The sequence below is a fragment of the Cricetulus griseus genome, chromosome X (assembly GCF_003668045.3).
Source record: "Cricetulus griseus strain 17A/GY chromosome X, alternate assembly CriGri-PICRH-1.0, whole genome shotgun sequence".
NCBI classification, from domain to species: Eukaryota; Metazoa; Chordata; class Mammalia; order Rodentia; family Cricetidae; genus Cricetulus; species Cricetulus griseus.
Genome location: NC_048604.1, coordinates 69,276,784 through 69,296,223, shown reverse-complemented (window position 1 = coordinate 69,296,223; position 19,440 = coordinate 69,276,784). Strand labels below are relative to the sequence as shown.

General features: G+C 37.0%; 1 non-coding gene and 1 pseudogene across 1 annotated transcript; both read right to left on the bottom strand.

Moving 5' to 3' along the window:
* Positions 1-10,360: 10,360 nt before the first annotated feature.
* On the bottom strand, positions 10,361-10,479 carry LOC113831200. Its single transcript, XR_003488144.1, has one exon. It is a non-coding gene; the product is annotated as a 5S ribosomal RNA (ribosomal RNA).
* A 3,642-nt stretch (positions 10,480-14,121) lies between these two features.
* LOC113831198 lies at positions 14,122-15,040 on the bottom strand (annotated as a pseudogene).
* Positions 15,041-19,440: the final 4,400 nt, after the last annotated feature.

Genomic DNA, 19,440 nt, shown 5'->3' with positions numbered 1-19,440 from the left:
ATGCACTCATCTTTTGATACCCTGTTCTATGAACTCTAGCTCTTGGCCTCTCCAGACTTTCCATTCCATCTCTTCAAATCAGAATGCTTGTCAGACCATAATTCAGTTTCCCTTTCCTGCTGTTGTCTGGAAACTCATGGCAGTCAGCCAAATAGTTGAATTGCTTACTTTCTTATCTTCCAGTGATCATTTGTCATTGTCTGTTATTCAATGCTATGAAACTGACTTTTTTCATGTATTTCAGGTTTTTTTTCTTTGTTTTTTTTTGGGGGGGGGCAGAATTTGTTGTTTCATTTGATCTTTTGAGGTATAGTCTCACTATGTGGTCCAGTGTGGCCTAGAGCTCTCAATGTTCACCCAAACTGACCTCAAATCTCCAGATATCCACCTCCCTGCCCCTCCTAAAAGCTGAGATAATAAGTATGTGCCACCATCCCAAGGGCTTTGTCTTATATATTTGGAAGGAATGTTGTTGAAGCAGGGACACAAATTGGTCCTTGTTACTACATTTTGGTTGAAAATAGAAGTACTAAACAACTTATATTTTTAAACTAAAGTATATCCCATTTTATACACATAGGCACACAAATGTACACCAATATTAAAAATTTTTCTTAAATGATGTAATGAAGAGCAATTGTACTTTGCTTTTAAAAACCAATCATCTGTAGTTTGAAATATTTCCACAGGAAACCAGGATTGTTTTATAATTTTTAAAGCTACTTTTAAATGCACCAATACTTTTTAAAGGGAATAACCACCCAATTTCCTTGCATTTCACATCAAATTACCTTCCTATCAGTAATGTCATTTCTCTTTACAAAAGTTCAACTGGGAAGGAATCATGTCTTACTATTTTTGAATAAATGTTTGCACAATACCCATTGACATTCTGCACTGTGAATATTTAATACATAGATGTTGCCTAAAAATAAGGACTATTAAGGTATTATTACTATAGTTTTGTTTGCCTGTTTATTGCTTATGTGGTACTGAGCATTGAATCTAGGGTCTCAGAGATGCTACATAAGTGCTGTACCACTAAGCTGCTGTTCTCTGATTTTATAGTGACCAGTTTGTTTTACTTGGTGCAGAGGAGAAAGAATACAATGAACGAAAACAGATTATTCCCAAACCTTAAAACTTCTAGTAGCTTTTTCCCACAGAATGCTGTGTAACCAATTTACTAAATCTCTTGTCAGTCGACTTCTCATTTGGTGATCTGAAAAAAAACAAAACAAAACAAAACAAAAATCAACCAAGCTCTGAAAAGAACCTAGATCCATTGCATTAAAAAAAGAGTGCATAGTACACTTAATCTTATAACCATACTTAATCTTTAATGTCTATAAACATAAACACAGGTTTTCACCTTCAATTTTAGGTTTACTGATAAAAATGATTATCTAATACAACCAGACTTTGCTAGAATCACTGTAATTCTCCCAACAGTCTGTGATAGATTTTTCAGCTTAGTCTCTTTTTAACTTACTTTTCATGTTCCAAATTAGATCATCATCTGGTGCCCTAATAAGGTTATTGTGAATGAGAAGACAGCAATGTCAGAAATCATTAATAAAAACTGCTCATACTATTATGTACTGAAAAAGATCAGATCAAGTTCACAAGAAAGGCCAATTATACCTTAAAGCTTTTTAAAAGTACTTTACGACCACGTTTACAGATAAACTTTATTCATCTACATTGCAACTTGTGCCTGATCATTTCTGGTCTAGACATTTACAGGATTCAAATACATTAGCACATTTAGGGAAATCACAATAGAATTCTATACCCCTTTCTCATCTGCCCTTTTGGCACAAACCATCAATTTCCAGAAATGTCTTCATTAGAACACTAATACTCTGACTCACCAGTGGAGTCAGCAGATGTAGCTTGTTTCATGGCTTTAAAACACTTATGTAAGAGTAACCAACTACTTAACATGTCTCCTTAAAAGATTATACTTTGGTTATGTGTGTGAACTCTGTCTCACTGATTTTTTTTGAAAATGAATTATTCTGTAAAATCAACTTTTTTGTTAGCTGACAATCTCCTTTCTTTAAACATGACGTCTAGGGCTAGGGAAATAGCTCAGTCAGTAAAGGGCTTGCTGTGTAAGAAGAGCAGCAGAGTTTAATTCCCAGAACGCATGTAAAAAGTCAGGCCTGGTGGCACATGACTTCCTGTGGAAATCCACTGAGCTGAAATCTGGAATTTAGTTGAAGAGAGGGAGGAATGAAGATCGAAAGGGTCTATACCAGGTTGGAGAAACCCCCAGAAACAGTTGGCCTGAACAAGGGAGAGCACATCGACCCCAGATGCTACCAGACTGATCCAGCCCCCTGAACATGGATGTCAATAAGGAGGCCTCTGCACTCCAGGAAGCCTCTGGAAGTGGATTAGCATTTTTCCCTGGTGTAAGAAGGGACTTTGAGAGCCCATCCCACGTGAAGGGATACACTCTGGCCCTGGACACATGGGGAAGGGCCCAGGCCCAGCACAGGAAGATTTGGTGGACTTTGCAGAGCCCCCGTTGAGGGCCCTACCCTGCCTGGGGAGTGGTGGGTGGATGGGGTGGGGGGTAGGTGGGGGTGGGGTAGGTGGGGGTGGGGGGAGGAGGAGAGATGGGGGTGAGGGGAGGGAGAGGGAGAAGGGACTTACATGTGCAACAAGCTTGTTCCCTAACTTGAATTAATAAAAAAAAAGAGAAAAAAAAGATACCTCAGGCTGCGCTCTGGACACAGACAGACAGACAGACAGACACACACACACACACACACACACACACACAGACACACACACACAGACACACACACACAGACACACACACACACTCCCCACATACTTGTATAAAATATAAACATCTAACTTTCTAGTTCTCATATGTAAAATTTAACCTTTCCTTAACCATTGAAGGTCAACATCACCAAACAACTATTGCATGTTATTGTACTATCACTTTATTGCAGTAAGCAAAACACATAGAGTCTCTCTCAGCTAGATGGGAGGATGAGGGAGCAGATTCACATTAGCACAGAATGAGAAACACAGCAAGGTGCTGTTTCTGAAATAAATAATTTGTCTGGGGCTAAGGAAATAGCTCAGTTGGTAAAGTTCTCAGTTGGCTTTGACATACAGGCATGAGGATCTGAGTTTGGAACTCTATGCCCACATAAAAAGCCAGGTGTGGTAGCATGCATTTGCAATTCCAGTATTGGGTAGGTAGAGACAGGAAGATACTTGGAGTTTAGGAATCTAATTGAATTAACAAATACAGGTCCTGATGAGCCAGTCTAGTTGAATTAGCAAATCCAGGTCCCAGTGAGACCTTATCTCCAAAGATAAGGTAGATGGCTCTTGAGGAATGACACTTGCGGTCATTCTCTAGTCTCCATAACACACACACACACACACACACACAGAGAGAGAGAGAGGGGGGGGAGGGAGAGGGAGAGAGAGAGAGAGGGAGAGAGAGAGAGATTCACTCATATCTCTGTACCTACATATTATTTCCTAATTCTTTTATTTCTGTATCTATATATCATTCCCAGAGAAAGACCTCTGAACATGAAAAATTATAGTTTTTCCTCCCATATATTCAGTTAGCTTGTGAATCTTTTCTAATAAGATATTGTTAAAATGCCAAGGGCCAACCAAATGGGAAAGGGGGACATTTTGGGGTCAAGTAGAAATCTGGTACAAGGAAACTCCCCGGAATATACCGAGGTGATCCAGCTAAGGCTCCTAGCAATAGGGAAAATGTAGTCTGAACTGGTCATCTCCTGTGACCTGGTGTCTCCAACTGAAGGACTGGGACACCAACCCAGCCACATAACCTTCAACCTATAGTCTGTCCTGCCTATAGGATGTGCTGGGGTAAAGATGGTGCAAAGATTGTGGGAGTGGCCAACCAATGACTGGTCCAACTTGAGACCCATGCCGTGAGAGTGAACCCACCCTGACACTGCCTGGAGTGCCAAGACCCAAAGGCTTGATGGCCCAGAGACCTAGGATAGAACTAAACATGACTGGAGGAAAAAATGTCAATGTAATGATGCCTATACTGGTGACTGCCCCAATAGTCATCAGAGAGGCTTCATCCAGCAACTGGTGGAAACATATGCTGAAACCCACAGTCAAACATTAGGCTGAGCTCTGGGAATCCTGCTGAAGAGAGGGAGGAAGGATTGTAGGAGCCAGAGTGGTCAAGGACATCACAAGAAAACCCACAGAATCAATTAACCTGGGTTCATAGGAGCTCACAGAGACTGAACAACTGATGTAGGCCCTCTGCATATATATGACAGTTGTGTAGCTTGGTCTTCTTGTGAGACTCCTAACAGTTGGAGCAGGGGCTATCTCTAACTCTTTTGCTGGCTTTTGGAACCATACTCCTCATACTGGGTTTCTTTGCCCAGCCTTAATACAAGTTGAGGTGCTTAGTCTTATGTCTTGTTGACATCCATAGGAAGCCTACCCTCTTCTGAAGAGAAAGGAGAAGTGGATGGGGGACAGGGGGAGGTAGAAGGAATGACTGGGAGGAGAAGAGGAAGAGAAAACTTCAGTCTCAGGATGTAAAATAAATAAATGAAATTACATGGGCCAGAAAACCACACAACTAAGATTATCAAAAGGGATCCAAAAAGTAATTGAATTCTTAACGAAGATCTGAACAAAGGGTATCATTAGAAAAATATATTTCATAGGAAATAGAATTCAAAAAACTCTTAACATCAGATGATCCTTTCAGAAACTATTAATGTCTTTGTTTTTATGAAAACATGATGCACATTTAATTCAAATTTAAGCAATGCAGTAAAATATGATAGAAGCAACACATCACCTTAAATGCCACCATTCAGAACAAACCTCACTCTTAACATATAGTGACTATTATTCCAGTTTTATCTCTATACATTGGTAGAGTTGGAAAGATGAGGTCAGGCAGAGAACTTTCCAAGCCAGGGATTATATCATCTGCACACTTTAAGTTCTAGAGGCTGTGCAGAGAGTAGAGGATTAGGGCAATGCTGAGCACAATTGGTTCTATATCTCTGCTTAACCACAGAAAATTGAATCTGTTTTTTTTTCTGGGTGGAGTTTATGCTGCTGCTAAAAAGCTTTAAAAGCAAGAATTTTGTTCACAGCATTCACTTTACAGCTGAAAACTCGGAGTCCAAAGATATTGACTTGCCCAATGGTACACAGCTAATTTGAGTTCAAATAAAAAACATGAACTTGGGTTTATAAACCTCAGAATTTTCTGCTACAGATGGGCTTTAAACTCAGAAGTTTGTCTGTATTTTGAAGATGTTTTGTCACTTGTGCTGAGTTGTTCATTATAGCACATCAAAGTTGTGACCTCTAGATAGTTGTCACACCGTTGTTAAAAACCATTAAGGAGACAGGAAAAAAGGAAATGGGAAAAACCTGTTGACCTGAGGATTCTGCCATTGCTCTGACATTTATCTTAAAATAACAAGCAGATTAACAATGTTCAGAAAATGCAGAATCTTACTGACCTATAAGGATTTCTTCAATCTTCTCTTCGGCAATCAGGTCTTGATCTTTTTGTAAAAGCATGTCAATGTAGAATAATACAACTTTCTTACCATCTTCTGCCAATTTAAAATGACCAGAGATGATCTTCAGAAAATGAAGCCCAATAGAATCTCTGTCCAAAAGACATAATTTTAAACAGTATAAATAGAGGTGGTTTTGATCAATGGAATTAAAATCATTTCAATGTGAGCCAAAACAAGCTTAGTTAATAGTTAATGATATTAAATGCCTACTTGTCAATAATAACTCCTTTAATTATAGCAACACTTTCTTCAAATTTTTATTACTTTGTGTGTGTGAGTGAGGAGAGAGAGAGAGAGAGAGAGAGAAAGAGAGAGAGAGAGAGAGAGAGAGAGAGAGAGAGAATGACAATGTCAATGACAATGCATCCATATCAGGGAACACATGTGAAAGTCAGATAACAAATTATGGGAATGGATTCTTTCCTTCTACCATATAGATCTCAAAAATGGAGCTTAGGTTCTCAAGCTTGGAGGTAGGCACAATTACCTGTTGAGCCATATTGGCAGCCCAAAATTTTCTTTATTGTTTTGTTTGTTCATTTGTTTTATCAAGACAAGTTCTCACTCTGTAGCCCAAGCTTGCCTCAAACTTACTGTATAGCCAAGGTTAGCCTTAAACTTCTAGGAATCCTGTTTTGGCTTCCCAAGTGATGGGAATACAAACATGAGCCCCTATGCCTGGCATTTACTATTATTAAAATGTGAATACTCTTGACATATCCTAAATATTTAATGCAATAACTATTGACATACTAACAGATTTTTGAGACAGCGCCTGTTTTTGAGAAATTAAAATTTATACAGCATGCCAAAGGCCCAGAAATAATCCCAACAATATGAAAACAAAGAACAAAGTTGGAAGACTCATGCTTTCTAATGTCAAAGCTTTTTACAAAGATCTAGTAGCCAAAATGTATGGAACTAGTATAAATACAGACTAATGAAATAGAGTAGAAAACACAGAAGTAAATCTTGGCCTATATGTCCAAATGATTTTTGATGAAGGTTCTAATACCTTTAATAGTGAAATAAGTCTTTTAACAAATAATGACAAAAAAGTAGATTTTCACATCCAAAAGAAATTGGACTTTTTCTTTGCATCATGTATAAAGGTTAACCCCAAATGGATCCAAGACATAAATATTACAGCTAAAATTTCTGTGGTTACACAAGCAATTACAAGAAGCTGCTAGAATAAATAAATTCAGTAAAATTTCAGGATACAAAACTCAATACCATTTCTTTATATCACGATAAAATATCGTACAAGTGAAACAAAAGTATTTCCCCTTTACTATAGCATGAAAAGATATATAAAATACTTAAGAATAAATTTAACTAAGGTGAAATACTGAAATAAATGGAAAAATACATCATTCTCATGGATTAAAATTATTAATGGTGCAAAGATATTTATGGTCATCCCCCTAAAAACTATAGATTAAGGATAATCCATATCAAAATTCCAGCATCAGTTTTTATAAAAATAGGAGCAACAATAATAAAATCTTATGAACTACAAATGAACCTAAGTGACCAACAAAATTGTAAAAATAAGAAGTCAGAGCTGAAAAAATGGATCAGAAGCTAAGAAAGATCCTTACTCTTCCAGAGGACCCAGTTTGGTTCTCAGCACTTACTGCCTGTAAGTCCAGCCCCAGGGAACCAGACACCTTCTGGTTTTTGCAGGCATCTGAACATATGTAGCATATGTTCACACAGACACACATACACATAAACAAAATAAAAATAAATCTTAAGGAAAAAAAGTTGGTGGTATCACACTTCCTAGTTTCAAATTACACTACAAAGCTATAGCATTCCAAACAGTATGATACTGTCATTAAAACAGAAACATAGAACAAGCAACAATATTGAAAGCCAAGAAAAAAACTCATTTTTTCCAATAACAGTACCCGTAAAATAGCAGAAGAAGATTGTCTCTTCAATAAATGATGTTGGAAAAAGGATATTCACATTCAAAACCATGAAACTGCACCTTTACCTTACATTATTCACAAAAAAATAATCCTACATGTATTAAAGACTAAAGCAAAATACCTGAAGTCATAAAACACCTAAAAGAAAAAAATGTGGAACAAGCTCTTTGTTTTGTTTTGTTTTGTTTTTTGTTTGTTTGTTTTTCGAGACAGAGTTTCTCTGTGTAGCTTTGGAGCCTATCCTGGCACTGGCTCTGGAGACCAGGCTGGCCTCCAACTCACAGAGATCCGCCTGCCTCTGCCTCCCAAGTGCTGGGATTAAAAGCGTGTGCCACCAACACCCGGCTTTTGGAACAAGCTCTTTGACATTGATCTTGGCAATAATTTAAAATACAAAAGACAAAAGCAAAACCAAAAATAACCAAGTAGGACTATATAAATCTAAAATGTTTCTATACAGCAAAGGAAATATTTAACAAATGAAAAGGTAATCCACAGAGTAAAAGGAAATATTTCATACCACACACCTCCAACCCCACCTGAGGGGGTATCAGAGACAAGAGAATCTCTAGCTAAAACAGTCAGCTCCAGATTCGGTGAGTGACCATGTCTTAAAACAAAACAGTGGACAACAATAGAGAGACATGTTCCATCCATGTGGGAAGGTGGGGGAGGAATGGGGCAGGCTTGGGTAACCTCCTGCTCTTCCAGAAAGTTTGGCTTCAAATAAGGACAGAATTTCCAACAATTTCTGAAATGATCCTAAACAGATTGCTGATGTTTCTAATACTGATTCAGTACTGATGATTGTAAAATGAAAATGTGGGTCAATACTGAAAAATTTATCATGCTTTATCAAATATTCAGCCAATATTTACATAAAAATAAACAATCACATCCATGCCATTATTTATCTCAAGAAAAATAACAAAATAAATATGAGAATAAATCCAGTGTGGAGCCAGAGACTAGGAAAATATATAGTCAGTGCTTAGAAACTTTGAAAGATTTCTGTAATTAAAAGCAAACGCAATCAGAATGATAAAATATCAGGGATGAAAATATTGAAACCAAAAAGAAACAAAAGAGAATAAATAGTTGAGTAGTGAGCTCACTCAACCAAAAATAAGTAGCCTAGGAAAATCTATTAAGTCAGAAATTAATGGAACCTAGGAACAATTGATTATGGTTACAGAAGAACTGCAAACATTAATCTAATTCTTCATTGTGTGACAAGCCCTTGAGACCATATATATATATATATATATATATATATATATATATATATATATTATATATATGTTTTTTTTTTTAGACAGGGTTTCTCTGTAGCTTTGGAGGATGTCCTGGAACTAGCTCTTGTAGACCAGGGTGGTCTCGAACTCACAGAGATCCACCTGCTTCTGCCTCACGAGTGCTGGGATTAAAGGCTTGTGCCACCAACGCCCGGCTGAAACCACTTATATTTTGAACCCAGTCTTTTCTGCCAAACAAAATTTTAAGCAATATAAGGAATCTGCTTCAGCTTATATAAGAAGCAGAGAATACAGACTTCGGGAGAAGAATAATGAAGAAGGAAACCAGCTGGCATAGTAGTGAAAATCCCTCTTAATTTCCACATCAAAGTGGGGGTGGGATTAGTGTGTCTAGCACACTGTTTATTGCTACTTTCTAAATATATCCTCCCAATGAATTGTACTTCTTGGAATTCACATCCTAATAATATCTTTTCTCCCAGAATCTAGACTGGCTCTGTGGCTTGTTTTTTATTACAAACATATTTTAATTATGCAAAGCAGTTGGTTTCATTATGACATTTTCAGATATACATATAACATACTCTGATCATATTCGTAACATCATTAACCCTTACTTTAGGCCCTTCCCCCACCCATATTTCTAACAGTCCTAATTTCCTGTCTTTTCTTAGTTTAATTTCTACACATGAGAGAAAACATATATTGTCTTTGATTCTGGGTTATTTTGCTTAAGAAGATAGATAATTTTGTTTTTCTATATCCAAGATTCATTCTGTATATTTAACATACTTCTTTATTAATCCATCTATTGACAGACACTTACTTGATTCCAAAACTCAACAATTTGTGAATAGTGCTATAATAAACATGGGAATAAAGGAATCTCTATTGTAAGTGTACTTTGATTCTTTTGAATATATAACCAGAAATGGTATGTTGAATCATATGATAGTTACATTTTAATTTTTGAGGCCTCCCCATACTAATTTCCACAGTGACAGGGCTATTCTCACTAGCAGCATAAAAAAGGTTCCTTCCCAAATGGTCAATTTTCTCTGAGATTATGGTAACTTAACCATTCTCCAGTGGAAAGCCACACATGAAAGAATATTTGGGCACCATGTATTGGGCTTAGCAGGGAATACAAAAAGAACAGAAAGTTGAGAGAGAAAAGAAAGGGGTAGTTATAGGACATAGGGTGAGGGAGGGTGAATATAATCAAAAAATTATCAAAGAACTAATGAAAAATTTCCCTTCCCCTCTACAATTTCACATGTGTTTGCTAGTTTGGAGGTATTTCATTATAGCCATTCTGACCAGGGTGAGAAATTTAAATGAGTAGTTTAAATTTATACTTCCCTGGAGGCTAATTATGTTGAATAGTTTTAACTTACATTATTTAATATTCATACTAGTATGTAATGTTTTGATCAAATCCACCCCCATTCACTTTTCTCCAATTTCTCCCCTATCATCTCCATCACTTTGCCCTTTCAACTTAGGTGGTTCCTTTTTCTTTCTTTCTTTCTTTCTTTCTTTCTTTCTTTCTTTCTTTCTTTCTTTCTTTTTTTTAAGCCTACAGCACCCGGTATTCCCAGGGGGTCTCCCATCCAAGTACTAACCAGGCCCGACCCTGCTTAGCTTCTGAGATCAGACGAGATCGGGCGCGTTCAAGGTGGTATGGCCGTAGACTAGATGGTTCCTTTTTAAATACTACCTACTGAGTCCATTTATGCACACACTATTTGTATGTGCACAGGTGTGAGAGCATTTACTGGAGTGTGGGTAACTTCTCACAACCTGTATCTCTGAAGGAAACTGACTCTCCCTTCCCTAGCATCCATCAATTGTAAATAGCTCCTCAGATAGGCATGGCAATTAAGGACCCCTTCCCCAACCACGTTGGGATTTGGGTTGGCTTGATTTTGTTCAAGTCTTTTGCATGCAATCCTAACCACTGTGAGTTCATGTATGCAACTGTCCTGTTGTGTTTAGCAAATATTATTATGCTGCATACACCTACCATCCCTGGCTCTTACAATCTTTCCATCCCCTCTTCTGCAATGACTTCTGAGCTTTGGAGAAAGAAGCAGTGATATAGATTCCTATTTAGAGCTGAACACTACAATTTCTTATTCTCTGTACAATGATCTCATCATCTGCAAAAAAGAAGTTTCTTTCAGGAGGGTTGAAAGATACACTGATTTGGAGTATAGGTGGGAGTTTACTACTATCCATTTAGCAGAAAAATAGTACTAGGTTCTCCCATAGGGCCTATGATCTAATCAGCCATAGGTTTATTGCTCAGTTAAAGGTACCAGGCATGGGCTCCATCTTGCAGATCTAGCTTTAAATCCAATCAGAAAGTGGTTGGTTTCTCTCATAACATTCATTACGCTATTTTCCACCGGTGGGCATATCTTGCCAGACCAGTCATTACTGGAACTCACAGGGCTCACAAGTGGGTAAGACTCTTGATGACTTTTCTCCCCAATACTGTACATAGAACCTTCCAGCACTATGAAAGCTAGAATAGGAATGAAACTTCTAGCACCTATAACTCAGGTATGTAGCATCTTCAGCAATAAGATTTTACCATGAAGTACTGAAAAGTAACCAAGAGCAATGGCAATAGCCTATCATGTGTTTGTTTGTTTTTGTTGGGGGTTTTTGTTTGTTTTTTGACAAGTAGAGATTCTATGGGACCCTCACCAACAAACAATTTGAAAAGCTGTAATTAATACCTGGCAGTAGAGATTTTATTTGACAACCTATAGTATATGGTATATGTCTCCCCATTATAGGGTGACTCCATTTAAATCCCTCTTATATACATATACATTTTAGAAGCTTCTATAATAGTCTCCACATGGCCTTTACAAAGGTCTTTATTACTAGTTACCATTCTCAATAGTCTTTTTCTCTTTGATCTCACATCCCCAACCCATGTAACTCTTCTATTCCCTTTTCCCACTTCATACTACCCATGTGGTTCCCCTGAAGGGACCAGCTCCCCATTTCGGCAGCCATAACAGCTGAACATGTGATTGTCCGACCTTGTCTTAGTCAATAGGTCAGATGCCTGCCTCGTGGCAAGGAACCAATGAGAAGTTAGCTGGTGGTGCTACACTTTACGGCTCTGGGTGTGCTTTACGGACAAGTGCACAGCAATGACGCACAGAGCATAGCAACCACCCTGGGAGGGCCTATGGGCCATAACAACCAGTTGACCAATCAACACAGGGCAGGCCCTTCAAGCCTGGAGGCACACCAATCCTGAGCCTGTGCGTACCCCTAGACACTCCCCTTACGCTGCCCTATAAGATCTCTATGCAGACAGTTAGAGCTGTCTTTTCTAGTCATCCTCCATGGTGGATGGGTGAAAGACCCGAGCTAACATGGGGTTAGCTCGTTAAACAACTATAATAAAGCCTCATGCTGTTTGCATCAAGTTTCCACCTCCGCATGGTGATTGGGGTGGCTGCAGTCCTGGGCTGAGATCCTGGGGGCCTGAGCTTCTGGGGGTCTTACAACCCCTTTTCTTGATCTCCCTGACCAATGGTTCCTTACTAGTTTCTTGACTTCTATGAGCATTCCAATTTAAATATTCATATGTAAGGAGTCAAGGGTGACACCCGCATATGAGAAAGAACTTGCAGCATCTGCCTTTCTGGGTCTGGATTACCTCACTAAGAATGATTATTACCAGCTTCAGACATTTACCTAAGAATCTCATAATTTAATTATTTCCAGATGAATAATATACTACCATGTATAGTCAGACAGACAGACACATAAATAGATACATTTTCATTATGCATGTATACACTGACAGACATCTAGGTTGTTTCTATTTCCTGGTTATTATAAACAGAGCAGCAATGAACATGCATAAGCAAGTATCTGTGCAGTAGGCATTAGAATCTGTTGGGAATATGCCCGAGAGTGGAAGAGCTGGATCATGTAGTTAATCTATATCTAGTTTTTTGAGAAACCTCCACATGCATAGCAGTTGATGCATTTTGAACTCCAAAAATAAATTTGTGTTCCTCATTCCCCACATCCATGGCAGCATTTGTTGTCATTTGGTTTTGTTGTTGTTTTGTTTGTTTATTCTTTTTTATCTTAGCCATTCTGATAGGGATAAGATAAAATCTCGAAGTACTTTTGATTTGCATTTCCCTGATGACTAAAGAACTTGAACATTTTAAAACCATTTCTCATCTATTTGCATTTCATTTTTGAGTACTCTTAGTTCCTTGCTCCAATTTTAAATTGGGTTGTTTGCTTTCTTTATGTTTAGTTTTGAGTTTTTTGTGTATTCTAGATGTGTCTGATGTAAAGCTGGTGAATATTTTTTCCTATTCTGTAGGCTGCCTCTTCACTCAAATGACAGTGTGTTCCTTACTGCACAGAAACTTTTTAGTTTTATGATACCTCACTTGTCAGTTGTTGGTCTAACTGCCTGTGCTACCGGGGTGCTATTCAGAAAGTCCTATCCTGTGCCCATAAGTGGAAGCATATGCCCCCTTTCTCCTCTGTCAGATTCAGAGTATCCCATCTTATGTTAAGGTCCCTGATGCATTTGGAGTTGAGTTCTGTGTAAGGTGAGAGATAATGATACAGTTTCATTCTTCTATATGCAGCCATCCTGTTTGACAAGCCCCATTTGCTGAAGTTTCTTCCTGTTTTACATACTCTGGTATGCAGGTTAATGTAGCTTAACTCTTGGGATCTTGGGGCTTTTTTAAGATTAATTTTGATTTTATTAATCTCTCTCCTCTCTTTCTGTTTTTTTAAGACACGGTTTCTTCTTTAGCTGGGCGTTGGTGGCTCACACCTTTAAAACCAGCACTCGGGAGGCAGAAGCAGTTGGATCTCTCTGAGTTCAATGCCAGCCTGGTCTACAGAGTGCCAGGATAGGCTCCAAAGCTACACTGAGAAATCCTGTCTCAAAAAACAAAAAAGGACAGGGTTTCTTCATGTAGCTCTGGCTGTCCTGGAACTTGCTCTGAAACTCAGAGATCCACCTACCTCCTCTGCCTCCTAAGTTCTGGAATTAAGGTGTGTGCCACCACTGCTTGGCATTATTAATTTCTCATAATTATTTTTAGAGAGCTGACATTTGAAGATCAGTGCAACTAAATAAAGCATATTAGAATTTGGGCACTCAGAATCCCTTAAATAAGGAAAGTGCATAATAGATATGGTGATACACCCAGTTAAAATAATTACAAGTTCTCCCAAACTCTGCAAAACCATGTTTCATATGAGTTCTTAAAAAGAAAAGGTCAGGCTGAGATCTGAACATACTAGCCCCTGAGGATGGATCTTCTAATGAGTGTTTCTACAAAGGTTGTCTGAGACCCAGCAGCCCATGTTGTGGCCTGTTACTTGTACTTTGAAGAGAGTGATGAAGGCACATATGCAGAGCTTGTAGCACACCCAATCAATCATCACTCCCTGACTGGTCCCTGCTGGAAGAACTGAGCAGACAAGTTGGGTTAGGTATCACAGTTCCATTGAGGATGGTGCTGTTTTCAACTTTGATATTAAATCACTGGTAGCACTGCTGCTAATCCTTCCAGTTGATGCTTTCTGAACACTCATACTTTTCATTCCACTTGGCAGATGAAACACTCAGAGCCCTGCTGAATAAGACATTTGGTGTCCTTAGGTGGAACACCAGCACGTAAAGGTATCTTGCCAGTAATGACCATGTTTTCATTCCCCTTTCCTCCTACTATGCTCTTATAAAAAGAATGGATAGCATCCACATCAGATACATGCTTGAATCACAGAAGACCACTTTCATGAAATTCTATGCTGTCACAGCCATTTGGCCCAATAAGAATCACAGCTCAGATGACAAGCTTTATGAGGAGATTGATGACACCCAAGATAAACAAGAGGAGAGTCACACAGATGGCTAAGTTGCCCTTTCTTCCTCTCAACCGGTTTTATGGAGACAATATTCACTGACAGGAATATACACAGCTTTAAAAGTTACTACTGTGTTCTTTTTTAATTTAAATTAACTACTACTGTGATCTTTTGTTTACATTCCTTAGCTCCACAGCCTTCTCCCACAGGAATTTCTTCACCAGCCCATTGGAACTTTGCTGCTCTGCTGCTTGGGTGTGGTTCTGGCAGTGCTGCCTCTAAGGACACCAAAGCCACTGCTCCTGCCATCTTGGTCAGCTGTGCCTTTAACTCTTCATTTTTGCATAACCTTTGTAGGGTTTTTTTCCATTCCCTTGAAAAACTTAATATGAACTTCAAAATTAATTTTACTATTGTTTAAGTGACTTAGAAGACAGTACTATACTGATAAGTACAATATTTTTCTTTTTTCCATTCATTTATTTAGCTCATAAATAAAGTCATGCACAATTATGATATACAATACAGTATGTTCACAATGGCATGGTTAAATTAAGCCAATTAACATGTTATATCACACATATTCATCATTTTTGTTTTGAGAACACTTAAAGTATACTATCTCACAACTTTTAAAATATAGCATATTGTTATCAACCATATTTATCATGCTCTCAGTAGACCTCAAGACTTCAAGAGAGTCCATGCCTCTTGTCCAACTGCAGTTTTATATCCTTAAACCAATCGTTTCCCCATTGTTAAAAGACCCACATTGAAGCCTAATAGCCACAATTCTGCTCTCTGTTCCCATAAGTTCATCATTTCTAGGTTACACATAAAATTGAAATTGTGTGACATTTGTCTTCCAGTGTGTCACTTATTTTGGGGGGGGGCAAGCATATAACTTTACTACTTACTAAAGATGAAATCAAATTTGCATGCACAAGTGAGCACTCACTGAAACACCTTGGATTCATCACATATTTGAGTTTCAATTAGCATATATATATATATATATATATATATATATATATATATCAATAATGGCAATATGTTATGCATCAATAGCAGCAACAGCTTTTCCAGGTTCTGCAGTCATTTGAACAAAATTGTAGAGACATCCAGCACACTCCATTTAAAAAAAAACAAAACAAAAAAAACAATTTTTCTTTCTAACAATGAACATGAATATATAAAGATTCAATGTGTTAATCAAAACCACAGAAAAAAAGTTACTCATAGAAAGAAAAAAATTGATTTTCCGTACCTTTTATTATCAATCAGGAATTGAGTAATGTTCAGACAGAACTCCAAAGGCATAGCAAGATGTACTATTTCCATGACAGCTAACAAAGAAAAAATTAATATTAATCATACTAACAAATAAAAAAGAATGAAAATGATTTTAACTTTGTTTATAGGAAGTTTTGCTGTTTTCAATAATTTTTCTATTCAAAATAGCCATATTAAATGTTTGCCATATACCATATTTTACCTAGTAATTCACCAAAATCTTTTTAACATATTAATATCCAATACTAGCAAGAGGGTAGTGACACACACATCTTTATATGGACCACAAGGTAACCTAGTGCAAACCTTTTGAAATCAACTTGGCAACACTCTATGCTAAGAACACATGGTAAAGAGCTTGGAATCTGAAGTCAGATGTAAACCTGATACCAGTTACCACCTGTATAGATGTAGGCAAGTTATTTCCTTTTTCTTTCCCTTTGTTTTGTCACATGTAAAATGGTGACATACTACCAAGTTCTTTATGTTATCAAGAGGATTCCATGAGATAATATATTGAGATTATAAAGCAATCTATCTAGCACTTACTAAACATTAAATGAATGACAGTTTCTATTACTGCTATTCCCTTTCTTGAGAAATTGTACTTCTGAAAAGTCATCTGAAATATGGAAAAGGGTTTCTAAAAAAAAGGTATTTAAATCACTGGGAAACCAGCATGGAACTGATCCAGACCCCATGAATGTGGGTGTCAGTGAGGAGACCTCAGAAATCTATGGGGCCCCTTGTAGTGGATCAGTACTTATCCCTAGCATAGGAATGGACTTTGGGAGCCCATTTCACGTAGAGGGATACTCCCTCAACCTAGACACATGGGAGAGAGCCTAGGCCCTATCCCAAAGGATATGAAAGACTATGAAGACCTGCCATGGAAGGCCTCACTCTCCCAGGGGAGCAGAAAGGGTATGGGATAGGTAGGATGTTAGTGGGGGGCAGGGAAGGAGGGGAGGAAGAGGGAACTGGGATTAACATGTAAAACAATCTTGTTTCTAATTTAAATTTAAAAATGGAGAAAAAAGAAAAGATGTATTTAAAAGAGTTTATACTATAAAAACAGAAAAGAAACACCATGAAATGTCAAGTACAGTATAGCTGTATTTATCATATAGCCAATGCTGTATTAAATAACATGGAAAATGACTTATACATTAATATAAAAATATTAGGAAATATTAGGAAGACTTTCTGTGTATTTTGTTTAGTGCTAGATTCCAAGTACAAATACAGTAACAGAGTCAGAGAATATATTCATTGAACATTTGCAGAATTAATCATTAAATCAAAAAATAATAAATTTTAGCAATTTGATGATATGTTGCTAGTATTTTTAGTCTACTTTGTATGTTTTATAGAATTAATATTGTATAAAAAATTGTTTTTAAATTTTGCACTTAATGGTAGTCTGAAATATTTTTATGTTACAGAGATTATAAATCAATGTATCTAACACTTACTAAACATTAAATAAATGATAGCTTCTATTACTGTTATTCCCTTTCTTAGGGAATTCTAAAAGGAAAATATTTTTGTAAAGAAATGAACAGACTACAACTAGGGATATAGCTAATAGGGATGTAGCTAAATAGCATAGAACTTGCCTAGCATGCACAATCCCCAGAAATGCAAAATTGAACAGATTATTAAGCTACTTTCTTAACATAGTAAAATAAAGTATTTATTATTTTAATAGAAAAACCTTAAATTCATGGAAGTCTCATAATTTATAACAATTTCAAAATAAAATACTTTAAACTCTGCTTCTTATATTACACTTAAATCAGCATTATAATAACAAATTCTAATCCAAAACTAACCAACTTAAAACTTGGCAATTTCAATAATATATCTTATTTTCATACATAGTATTAGTTTGAGTAAGTCTATTCCTTTCATAGGTTAACTTCTTTAGCCTTCTAATGCAAGAAAGTGGAGTTGTCAACCTGGTTCTTAACAGTTTTTAGCCTGTGTATGTGGAGAGGATGTAGAATCCTCTCTGCATCTCTCTACATTTGAGCTTCTGTTTTTTTTTTTTTTTCAGACAAGGTTTCTCTGTGTAGTCTGGCTGTCCTGGAACTTGCTCTATAGACCAGGGTGGCCTTGAAGTCACAAAGATCCGCCTACCTCTGCCTCCAGAGTGCTAGAATTAAAGGCGTGCACCGCCACCATCCAGCCTTCTGAGGTCTTTTGAGTGACTAAATTTCTAGAGCACACAGAAAGATTTGGCAATATTAAATAAGCTCAAAACTTAGAGATACTGCCAAATTTGATTACGGTCCTAATTATTAAAAATGATTTATTGTATAACCGGTAATGATACTAACACATAAATTTATATTGTATAAATAACTCAGTTATTAAAGACTATTAAAATATCCAGGCGTGGTGAATCTACAACACCAGAATGTGGGAAATGGAAGCAAAAGGACCAAGAGTTTAAGTCCATCTTCAGCTACTTACTGAATTCAAGGACAGCCTAAGCTACACAGGATATATACATATTTGTGATAAATGCTTTACATAATTTTCTTTTAAGATTCTCCAAACAACATAAAATAGACATTATTGTTAATATTATTGTATCTCTTTTGAAGATAAATTGAAACACAAAAAAGTTAAGGCACTTGCCAAATGAAACACAGCTATATATTAGTCTTCATATTCTACACCTTTAATAATAATTGAAAAACAAGTAACAATGTTTAGACAAGTAATTATTCAAAAGGACATCATTAGACAGTCTCATTCAATGGATAGCTTTCCTCTTCTGGCAACTGTGGAGGAGGCCAGGAATATCCCAGCCTGAGAACACAGATCTGATTGTTCTCCTTAGTAATTCCTCAACCCCCATGCCCATCTCCAAGTCCCTCAATAAAATGGCCATCTTTTTCCCACAACCCCTCCAAAACAAGAATTCTTTGTTCATGATTGTAGAAACTTCCAAAAAGGTTGAGCAGCTGTAATTCTCTACTGAACTAAAAGGAAACTGATTGCTTTGATTCAGTCCCTTTTTAAAAGCACCTTTTAATTTTGCTCCTATTCTTTCTTTTCTCTTTCTTCCTAGTCGATAATTCCTTTTTCTATTGATCAGTTTCCTTCTCATCCACCTCTAAATTATACCTATTGTTAGTAAATTACAAAATTACTTTGTGCTGATATTTCAAAATTGTATGTTCTGTACACAGAGAAATGATACCTTCAAGAAGTTCTTCATTACATGCTTTGCCTTTCATGAGGATTCTCATCTTTAAGAAAAGCCCAGCTGGATCTAAATGTTCCTATTTTAAACAAAGAAATCACAATGATATTATAACTCTGGAATGCAAGAGACAATTTTCAAGTAATTGCCTGTTTTGTTCAACCTTTGCATGATGACTCAGAATCAAAGGGAATCAAAATTACAAAACATCATATAAATCATATAACATCTGTTCTTTCCCAAGAATATTTTCTGAAACT